The following is a 10,765-nucleotide window of genomic DNA, read 5'->3' on the forward strand; positions in this document are numbered from 1 at the left end:
ACCTTTTCTTAGATGTTGTTTCTTTTTGATGTTGTTGTTAGAGAGAGAATAGGGTTTTACTCTGTACCCAGGGCTGGAGTGTGGAGTGCAGTGAGCAAGAGTGTCGTGGCGGATGATAGCACAGCTCACTGTGATCTCCCAGGCTGAAAGGATCCACCTGCCTCAGCCTCCAGAGTAGCTGGGTACTACTGCCATGCCCAGCTATTTATTTATTTATTTATTTATTTATTTATTTATTTATTTTTGAGATGGGGTGTCGCTCTGTCACCAGGCTGGAAAGCAGTGGCACGATCTTGGCTCACTGCAACCTCCACCTCCTGCCTCAGCCTCCCAAGTAGCTGGGACTACAGGCACCCACCACCACACCCAGCTAAATTTTTTTTTGTATTTTTAGTAGAGACAGGGTTTCACCATGTTGGCCAGGATGGTCTCGATCTCTTGACCTCGTGATCTGCCCACCTCAGCCTCCCAAAGTGCTGGGATTACAGGGGTGAACCACCATGCCCAGCCATGCCCAGCTAATTTTTGGGGGGTCTGGGGGGTCGCACATCTTGCCCAGGCTGTTCCCCAACTCTTAGCCTCAGAAGATCCTCCTGCCTTGGTCTCCCAATGTGTTGGGATTACAGGTGTGAGCCAGTGTGCCTGGCTGTTTAGTTGTTTCTTTTGTTTTGTGTTTTGTGTGTGAGATGGAGTTTCGCTCTTGTTGCCCAGGCTGGAGTGCAATGGCGCAATCTTGGCTCACCGCAACCTCTGCCTCCCGGGATCAAGTGATTCTTGTGCCTCAGCCTCCTGAGTAGCTGGGGTTACAGGCATGTGCCACCACGCCCGGCTAATTTTGTATTTTTATTAGAGAGGGGGGTTTCTCCATATTGGTCTGGCTGATCTCAAACTCCTGACCTCAGATGATCCGCCTGCCTCAGCCTCCCAAAGTGCTGGAATTACGGGTGTGAGCCACCGTGCCCAGCCCTGTTTAGTTGTTTCTTTCTTTTTTTTCTTTCTTTCTTTTTTTTTTTGAGACGGAGTCTTGCTCTGTCGTCCAGGCTGGAGTGCAGTGGCGCGAGTTCAGCTCACTGCAAGTTCCGCCTCCTGAGTTCATGCCATTCTCCTGCCTCAGCCTCCCCAGCAGCTGGAACTACAGGTGCCCGCTACCAGGCCTGGCTAAATTTTTGTATATTTAGTAGAGACAGGGTTTCACCATGTTAGTCAGGATGGTCTTGATCTGACCTCGTGATCCGCCTGTCTCGGCCTCCCAAAGTGCTGGGATTACAGGCGTGAGCCACCGCGCCTGGCCTAGTTGTTTCTTAATTAGTTGTTTCAGGTGAGTTAATTTTGTCTTCCCAAAAAGGCTTTAAAAGCCACTCATTTGGAAACTGAGTCTTGTTCACACTTTTCTCTATAAAATAGTTATATGAGGAGCAACACTAAAGTTTGAAATAAAGTTGCCTATGAGCAGCCAGCAAGGTTAATACAGATGGCACAGTTTTTCCTGTGTGGAAGATACATACTCCAAAAGATGCTCTAAGGCGGGGCACAGTGGCTCATGCCTGTAATTCCAACACTTTGGGAGCCGAGGCAGGCGGATCACTGAGGTCAGGAGTTCAAGACCAGCCTAGCCACATGGGTGCAAAACCCTGTTCCCTCCTAAAAATACAAAAATTAGCCGGCGTGGTGAAATCACCAATCCCAGCTACTTGGAAGGCTGAGGCAGGAGAATCACTTCAACCCGGGAGGTGGTTACAGCACCTGGGAGATCGCCATCGTGCACTCCAGCCTGCAGCCTGGGCGATTTGAGCTAGACTCCGGCTCCCACAGAAACAAAGTAAAATATATATTTGTCTATTTATTATTTATTTTTGGAGATGGAGTTCCTTCCGTCACCAGACTGCAGGCTGGAGGCAGTGGCTATCTTGGCTCACTGCAAGCCTAAAGGCCCCGGTTCACGCATTCTCCTGCCTCAGCCTCCCAAGTAGCTGGGACTAAGTTGGTGCATCTACCACCAGCTAATTTTTGTATTTAGTAGAGATAGGGTTTCACGAGTGCTAGCCAGGATGGTCTCCCCCATCTCCTGACTCCTGGTCTGCCCGCCTTGGCCTCCCAAAGTGCTGGGATTACAGGCGTGAGCCATTGTGCCCAGCCCTAAAAATTTTTTAAAAATAAATAAAATGCTACTGGTTTATGGTGATAAGGCTTTGAGAGGAAGACTAATATAAAAGAAAGCAGAACATTTGCCACTTTTTTGCTTTATTCAGCATCTGAAAAAACAATCTATTCATCTAAGTCTGGTGTCTCCATAAAATCTATCTCTGGGTCTTCAGTGCCACCTGAACAGGGGTGTTGTGAATACTAGTCCTTAAATGCATTCCTAACGACCATGAAGGAAAACCTTAGAGCCACAGGCCACCAAAAATTGGGAACCTCCAATCGTTTGTCCTTTTCTGACTCCATGCTCGCCAAATACTCATCTGATTATAATAACTGACTTATAATTTTCTATGGAGGTCAGGCATGGTGGTGCACACCTGTAATCCCAGCACTTTGGGAGCCCCAGGCATGTGAATTGCTTGAGGTCAGGGGTTCAAGACCAGCCTGACCAACATGGTGAGACCCCCTCTTAACTAAAAATACAAAAATTAGCTGGACATGGTGGCGTATACCTATAGTCCCAGCTACTCAGGAGGCTGAGGCAGGAGAATCACTTGAACCCCAAAGGCGCAGGTTGCAGTGAGCCAAGATTGTGCAACTACACGCCAGCCTGGGTAACACGGTGAGACTCTGTCTCAAAATAATAATAATAATAATAGGGCCGGGCGCAGTGGCTTACACCTGTAATCCCAGCACTTTGGGAGGCGGAGGCGGGTGGATCACCTGAGGTCAGGAGTTCGAGACCAGCCAGACCACATGGAGAAACCCCCTCTCTACTAAAAATACAAAGTTAGCCGGGCGTGGTGGCACATGCCTGTAACCCCAGCTACTCAGGAGGCTGAGGCACAAGAATCACTTGATCCCGGGAGGCAGAGCTTGCAGTGAGCCGAGATCACGCCACTGCACTCCAGCCTGGGTGACAGAGCAAGACTCTGTCTCAAATAAATAATAATAATAATTTTCTATGGGAAGAAAGTGTATTGATCAAGTGAGACAAAAATCCCCAGTTCATGTGACGTATATTTCTATGTGAATTAAACCAGCATAATCACTTATTTGTTGAATGCCTTCCATATGCCAGGCACTACAGCAATGACAAAATGGACCAAAAACAAACAAAACAAAAAACTCCCCTTAACAAAATGCAGCTTACATTCTCCTCGGGAAACAATCTTCATGTAAACAAAGAATTAAAACAATTTCAGAGAGCCATATATGCTGTCAGAAAATAATGGGATGGAAAGTATAAAAGATAAGAGGGAATAATTTTATATTATGAAGCCTCTGAGGAGGAAACATTTGAAGACCTGAACACAAGGAAGACCTACCTAGCTACTCAAAGAACATTATGTGGTAAAAGAATCAGCCAGGCCAATATGGTGAAACTCTGTCTCTACTAAAAATACAAAAATTTGGCCGGGCACGGTGGCTCACACCTGTAATCTCAGCACTTTGGGAGGCCGAGGCAGGCGGATCACGAGGTCAGGAGATTGAGACCATCCTGGCTAATACGGTGAAACCCTGTCTCTACTAAAAATACAAAAAATTAGATGGGCTTGGTGGTGGGTGCTTGTGGTCCCAGCTACTCTGGAGGCTGAGGCAAGAGAATGGGGGTGAACCCGGGAGGCGTAGCCTGCAGTGAGTCGATATCACGCTACTGCACTCCAGCCTGGCGACAGAGCAAGACTCTATCTCAAAAGAAAAAAAAAAAAAAATCAGCTGAGCATGGTGGCAGGCACCTGTAATCCCAGCTATGCAGGAGGCTACGGGATGAGAATTGCTTGAACCCAGGCGGTGGAGGTTGCAGTGAGCCAAGATCATGCCACTGCACTCCAGCCTGAGCAACAAAGTGAAACTGTCTCAAAAAAAAAGAAAAAATTTAAAAAAAAGCTGGGCATGATGGTGTGTGCCTGTAGTCCTAGCTACTTGGGAGCTGAGGCAGGAGGACTGCTTGTATTCAGAAGTTCAAGGCTGCAGTGAGCTATAATTGCACTCCAACCTCAGTGACACAGCAAGACCCTGTCTCTAAAAATAGATAAAATTGGCTGGGCGTGGTGACTCACTCCTGTAATACCAGCACTTTGGGAGGCAAAAGCTGGTGGATCACTTAAGGTCAGGAGTTCGAGGCCGCCCTGGCAAATATGGTGAAACGCTGTCTCTATTAAAAAACACAAATTAGCCAGGCATGGTGGCACGTGGCTGTAATCCCAGCTACTTGGGAGGCTAAGACAAGAGGATCACTTGAACCCAGCAGGTGGATGTTGCAGTGAGCCGAGATCTCTATCTCAATTTATTTTATTTTATTTATGTTTTGAGATGGAGTCTCACTCTGCTGCCCAGGCTGGAGTGCAGTGGTGTGATCTTGGCCTACTGAACCTCTGCCTCCCAGGTTCATGCAATTCTCCTGCCTCAGCCTCTTGAGTAGCTGGTATTACAAGCTTGTGCCCCAACACCTGGCTAATTTTTGTATTTTTAGTAGAGATGAGGTTTCACCATGTTGGTCAGACTGATCTCAAACTCCTGATCTCAGGTGATCCACCCACCTCAGTCTCCCAAAGTGCCGGGATTACAGGCTTGAGTCACCATGCCCGGCCTCTGTCTCAATTTTTTTAAAAATTTATATATATATAAATAAAATAATTTTACAAACATATTCCTTAGTTCTCCAGAAATATGATTTAGTTCATCCAAGGGTGGTGCCTTCTCCATGTTTAACAACTTTCCTGGGAATTTCTTTTTTTTTTTGAGACAGAGTCTCACACTGTCGCCCAGGCTGGAGTGCAGTGGCGCAATCTTGGCTCACTGCAACCTCCGCCTCCCAGGTTCAAGTGATTCTCCTGCCTCAGTCTCCCAAGTAGCTGAGATTACAGGCGCCCACCACCACGCCCAACGGGGTTTCACCATGTTGGCCAGGCTGCTCTTGAACTCCTGACCTTGTGATTCTCCTGCCTCGGCCTCCCAAAGTGCTGGGATTACAGGTGTGAGCCACCACGCCCGGCAGGGAATTTCTTACATACTTTGAGAAACTTGCTTTGGCAGAAAAACAACTGATGGTTGTAAATAATGATGGTGATGATGATAGCAAATGGACAAGAGGGGAGGAGTCACGTGTCAGGGCAAGGGATGACCTATAAAAATTGCTGTAATCATTCAACAAAAGTTACAGTTCACGGCTGGGCGTGGTGGCTTGCACCTGTAATCCTAGCACTTTGGGAGGCCAAGGCAGGTGGATCACCTGAGGTCAGGAGTTAGAGACTAGCCTAGCCAACATGGTGAAACCCTGTCTCTACTAAAAATATGAAAATTAGCTGGGCATGGTGGTGGATGCTTATAATCCCAGCTACTTGGGAGGCTGAGGCAGGAGAATCGCTTGAACCCAGGAGGCAGAGGTTGCAGTGAGCTGAGATCGCACCACCACACTGCAGCCTGGGCAACAGAGCGAGACTCCATCTCAAAAAGAAAAAAAAAAGTTATAGTTCACAAACTAGGTTCCAGGCACTCTGTTAGATGCTGGAGGTTTGGCTGTCAATAAGACATAATATCATCTGCTGTCTGGAAAAAGATTCTTTTTTTTTTTTTCTTTTGAGTCAGAGTCTCACTCTGTCATCCAAGCTAAAGCACAGTAGTGCAATCTCAGTTCACTGCTGTCTGAAACTCTTGGGCTCAAGTGATCCTCCCTCTTCAGCCTCCTGAGTTTCTAGGATTACATGTGTGAGCCATAGCATCCAGGTCAAGATTCATCCTTGAAAGACAGAGCGATGCCAGGCCGGGTGCGGTGGCTCATGCCTGTAATCCCAGCACTCCAGGAGGCCAAGGCAGGTAGATCACCTGAGGTCAGGAATTTGAGACGAGCCTGATCAATGTGGTGAAACTCCATCTCTACTAAATACAAAAAGGCAGGAGAATTGTTTGAACCTGGGAGGCGTAGGTTGTGGTGAGCTGAGATTGCACCATTGCACTCCAGCCTGGGCAACAAGAGTGAAACTCTGTCAGGAAGGAAGGAAGGAAGGAAGGAAGGAAGGAGGGAAGGAGGGAAGGAGGGAAGGAGGGAAGGAGGGAAGGAGGGAAGGAGGGAGGGAGGGAAAGAGAGAGAGAAAGAGAGGAGAGAGAGGAGAGAGAGGAGAGAGAGAGAGGAGAAAGGAAAGAAGGAAGGAAGGAAGGAAGGAAGGAAGGAAAGAAAAAAGAAAAGAAAAGAGAAAAGAAAAGAAAGAGTGATGCCAATAACTAGTTGAAGGAATTTCAAGGGTGAGAGAAATATAAGAGAAAACATAGAAGGCCAAGGTCAGCAGAGGGAATTGGATGGGAGCAGTTATAGGAGCTGGGACAAACAGGGGGCTTACTTCTATTGGAATGAGTCTAGCCAGTTGCTTCTGCTGTCTGCCTTTTTGTGAGGCTCCTCTTCTGTTTCCCTTTCCTAATCTTTTTTTTTTTTTTTTTTTTTTTTTTTTTTGTGAGATGGAGTCTCGCTCTGTCACCCAGGCTGGAGTGCAGTGGCCGGATCTCTGCTCACTGCAAGCTCCGCCTCCCGGGTTTACGCCATTCTCCTGGCTCAGCCTCCCGAGTAGCTGGGACTACAGGCGCTCGCCACCTCGCCCGGCTAGTTTTTTGTACTTTTTAGTAGAGACGGGGTTTCACCGTGTTAGCCAGGATGGTCTCGATCTCCTGACCTTGTGATCCGCCCGTCTCGGCCTCCCAAAGTGCTAGGATTACAGGCTTGAGCCACCGCGCCCGGCCCCCTTTCCTAATCTTAATCTCTTCTCAGTACCTCCTGCCTGTGTCCAGAGTGCATCTTGCACTAATGACTACTATTGAAAAATACTAGAGGCCGGGCGCGGTGGCTCAAGCCTGTAATCCCAGCACTTTGGGAGGCCGAGACGGGCGGATCACAAGGTCAGGAGATCGAGACCATCCTGGCTAACCCGGTGAAACCCCGTCTCTACTAAAAAATACAAAAAACTAGCCGGGCGAGGTGGCGGGCGCCTGTAGTCCCAGCTACTCTGGAGGCTGAGGCAGGAGAATGGTGTGAACCCGGGAGGCGGAGCTTGCAGTGAGCTGAGATCCGGCCACTGCACTCCAGCCTGGGCGACAGAGTGAGACTCTGTCTCAAAAAAAAAAAAAAAAAAAAGAAAAATACTAGAAGCAGCTGGGCACAGTGGCTCACGCCTGTAATCCCAGCACTTTGGGAAGCCAAGGTGGGCGGATCACAAGGTCAAGAGATCAAGATCATCCTGGACAACATGGTGCCATCTCTACTAAAATACAAAAAATTGGGCCAGGTGCGGTGGCTCACGCCTGTAACCCCAGCACTTTGGGAAGCCAAGGTGGGTGGATCATGGGGTCAGGAGATAGAGACCATCCTGGCCAACATGGTTAAACCCCATCTCTACTATAATACAAAAAAATTAGCCAGGCATGGTGGCGTGTGCCTGTAGTCCCAGCTACTCTGGAGGCTGAGGCAGGGGAATTGCTTGAACCCGGGAGGCGGAGGTTGCAGTGAGTCGAGATAGCGCCACTGCACTCCAGCCTGGTGACAGAGCAAGACTCCATCTCAAAAAAAAAAAAAAAAAAAAAAATTAGCTGGGTGTGGTGGCACGCACCTGTAGTACCAGCTACTCGGGAGGCTGAGGCAGGAGGATCACTTGAACCGGGGAGGCAGAGGTTGCAGTGAGCTGAGATCCAGCCACTGCACTCAGCCTGGTGACAGAGCGAGAGTCTGTCTCAAAAAAATAAATAAATAAAATACTAGAAGCTTGGTGTAGTACGGGCCTGTAGTCCCAGATACTCAGAAGGCTGAGGCAAGATGATTGCTTGAGCCCAGGAGTTCAAGTCCAGCCTGGGCAACACAGCAAGACTATAAAATAAAAAACAAAAACAAGGGCCAGGGTCAGGCAGTGGCTCATGTCTGTAATCCCAGCACATTGGGAGATCAAGGCAGGGGATCACTTGAGGCCAGGAGTTCAAGACCAGCCTGGCTAACAGCAAGAAACCTGTCTACAAAAAATAAAAAAGTTAGTTGGACACAGTAGCGTGTACCTACAGTCCTAGCTACTTGGGAGGCTGAGGCAGGAGAACTGCTTAAGCCCAGAAGTTTGAGGCTGCAGTTACCTATGATCATGCCACTGCACTCCAGCCTGGGTGACAGAGCAAGGTTCAGTCTCAAAAAAAAAAAAAAAAGGGCCGGGCACAGTGGCTCATGCCTGTAATCCCAACACTTTGGGAGGCTGAGGCAGGTGGATCACTTAGAGGCCAACTTGGTGAAACCCCATCTCTACTAAAAATACAAAATTAGCTAAGTGTGGTGGTGCATGCCTGTAATTCCAGCTACTCTGGAGGCTGAGGCAGAAGAATCGCTTGAACCCGGGAGGTGGAGGTTAAAGTGAGCTGAGATTGCACCACTGCACTCCAGCTTGGGCGACAGAACAAGACTGTCTCAAAAAAAAAGAAAAGAAATAAGGCCGGGGGCGGTGGCTCACGCCTGTAATCCCAGCACTTTGGGAGGCTGAGGCGGGCACATCACAAGGTCAAGAGTTCGAGACCAGCCTGTCTAGCATGGTAAAACCCCGTCTCTACTAAAAATACAAAAATTAGCCAAGCATAGTGGCAGTGCCTGTAATCCCAGCTAGTCAGGGGGCTGAGGCAGGAGAATTGCTTGAACCTGGGAGGCGGAGGTTGCAGTGAGCCAAGATCGCGCCACTGCAATCCAGTCTGGGTGACAAGAACGAGACTCTGTCTTAAAAAAATAAATAAAATTAAAAAATAAAAAGCTAGAATACCTCTGAACTGATCATTTAAAAATGGTTAATTTTTAGCCAGGCATGGTGGTGCATGTCCATAATCCCAGCTACTCGACAGGCTGAGGCAGGAAAATCACTTGAACCTGGGAGGCGGAGGTTGCAGTGAGATGAAATTGCGCCATTGCACTCCAGCCTGGGCAACAAGAGCGAAACTCCATCTCAAAAAAAAAAAAAAAAGGCCGGGTGTCCCAGCACTTTGGGAGGCCGAGGTGGGCAGATCACCTGAGGTTGGGAGACCAGCCTGACCAACATGGAGAAACCCTGTCTCTACTAAAAAAAATACAAAAATTAGCTGGGCGTGGTGGCAGGTCCCTGTAAGCCCAGTTACTCAGGAGGCTGAGGCAGGGAGAATTGATTGAACTGGGAAGGTGGAAGTTGTAGTGAGTCGAGATCATGCCACTGCACTCCAGCTTGGGCGACAGCATGAGACTCCTTCTAAAAAAAAAAAAAAAAACGGTTAACTTTATGATATGTGAATTTTATCACACACATACACAGAGGGAGAGAGAATACTGGGCGCTTATACCCATCCATACAAATCAGCTAAGCCTCCAGCCCTCCAGGACATTGTCATTAAGTTAAAGACCCTCCCTCCACATAGACTCCACCCCCTTCCTACTACATCCTATCTGTCTGCCAGGTGTCTGTGACCTTTCTTCCCATTTTTGCCTATACCACAATTCCCAGAGATGCTCCAAAGATGTTCTCTTCTCCATCCCCAGGTCTGATCCACACTAGAGGTAAGGCAAGGACTGGAGCAATGGGTCAAGTGCTTGTTAGCTCTGTTACCTTGGCAAAGTCAACTAACTTCCCTAAATGGAGTTCCTCTAGGAGCCCCAATCACTTATTTTAACCACCCGTTCAACAGTACTGAGATGGTATTTCCTTACGGGTAACTGGGCTATAATGTCAGTGGGAGTGGGAAGGGTAATCTTCCCAGAGAAGGTGAAGCTAGAACTAAGGTGTTAAGGAAGCATTAACTAGTAGGTGAAGAGGGAAAACAGTGTTTTACAGGCAAGTTCAAATTTATTATCATCTCTGAACTTGTTTTCCTACTTGTTCAATGGAGGTGATAGCACCTTCTTCCAAAGGTCCTCATGAAAGGTAAATGAGTCGGCTGGTGTAAAAGGCCTAGGGCAGTGCCTGGCACTAGTGCATGCTCAAGTAAGGCAGTTTTTTCTTCCTTCCTAAGCTTCTACCTTCCACATATGTAATCTAGGACAGGGAAATCTCAGATTCACAGGAGGCAAAGACCTTTATAGGGTGAGTTGTAGTCCCCCTATCCACCCAGATGATCACCATTGTGTTGGTCACCATGGAATCTGACCAAGCTAGTTGTTTGGAATGAGTGGCCTTAGGGGCAAGTGGTCACAGGATTGGAGGAAGGCAAATTCATGGACAGAAAAGAGAGAAGGAGGTCAAGGTAGGTATTCCCCTTCCTCCACACCATCTCAGATTGTCCCGCCAATCCAGCCCCCTCCTGACTCTTAGAATTGGATAATCTAAAAAAAAACAAAAACAAAAAACAAACAGAAAGGAACACATATCTACATGACTGGGTGTACATTGTCTAGTTTGATTCTCATCAAGTCATAGGTACCAATTAAAGAGGATAAAGCTAGTGTTCCAGGTGGGGTGGTCAGTTGTCTCAAATCACTCAGGTAATGAGGAGCGAATCTTGCGTTCAAACCTAGGTATCCACAATTCCAGGCCAGTGTTCTGTTGCCTTAGGTTCTCTCTACTCCCTCTAGTGCTGACCTTTGTCTGGGAGAATGCAGGGAGGGGGTGCACTCAGGCAGAGGATGCTGCCAAGAAAATACTTGTGTGAG

The sequence above is a fragment of the Papio anubis genome, chromosome 11, assembly GCF_008728515.1.
Source record: "Papio anubis isolate 15944 chromosome 11, Panubis1.0, whole genome shotgun sequence".
In the NCBI taxonomy this organism is placed as follows: domain Eukaryota; kingdom Metazoa; phylum Chordata; class Mammalia; order Primates; family Cercopithecidae; genus Papio; species Papio anubis.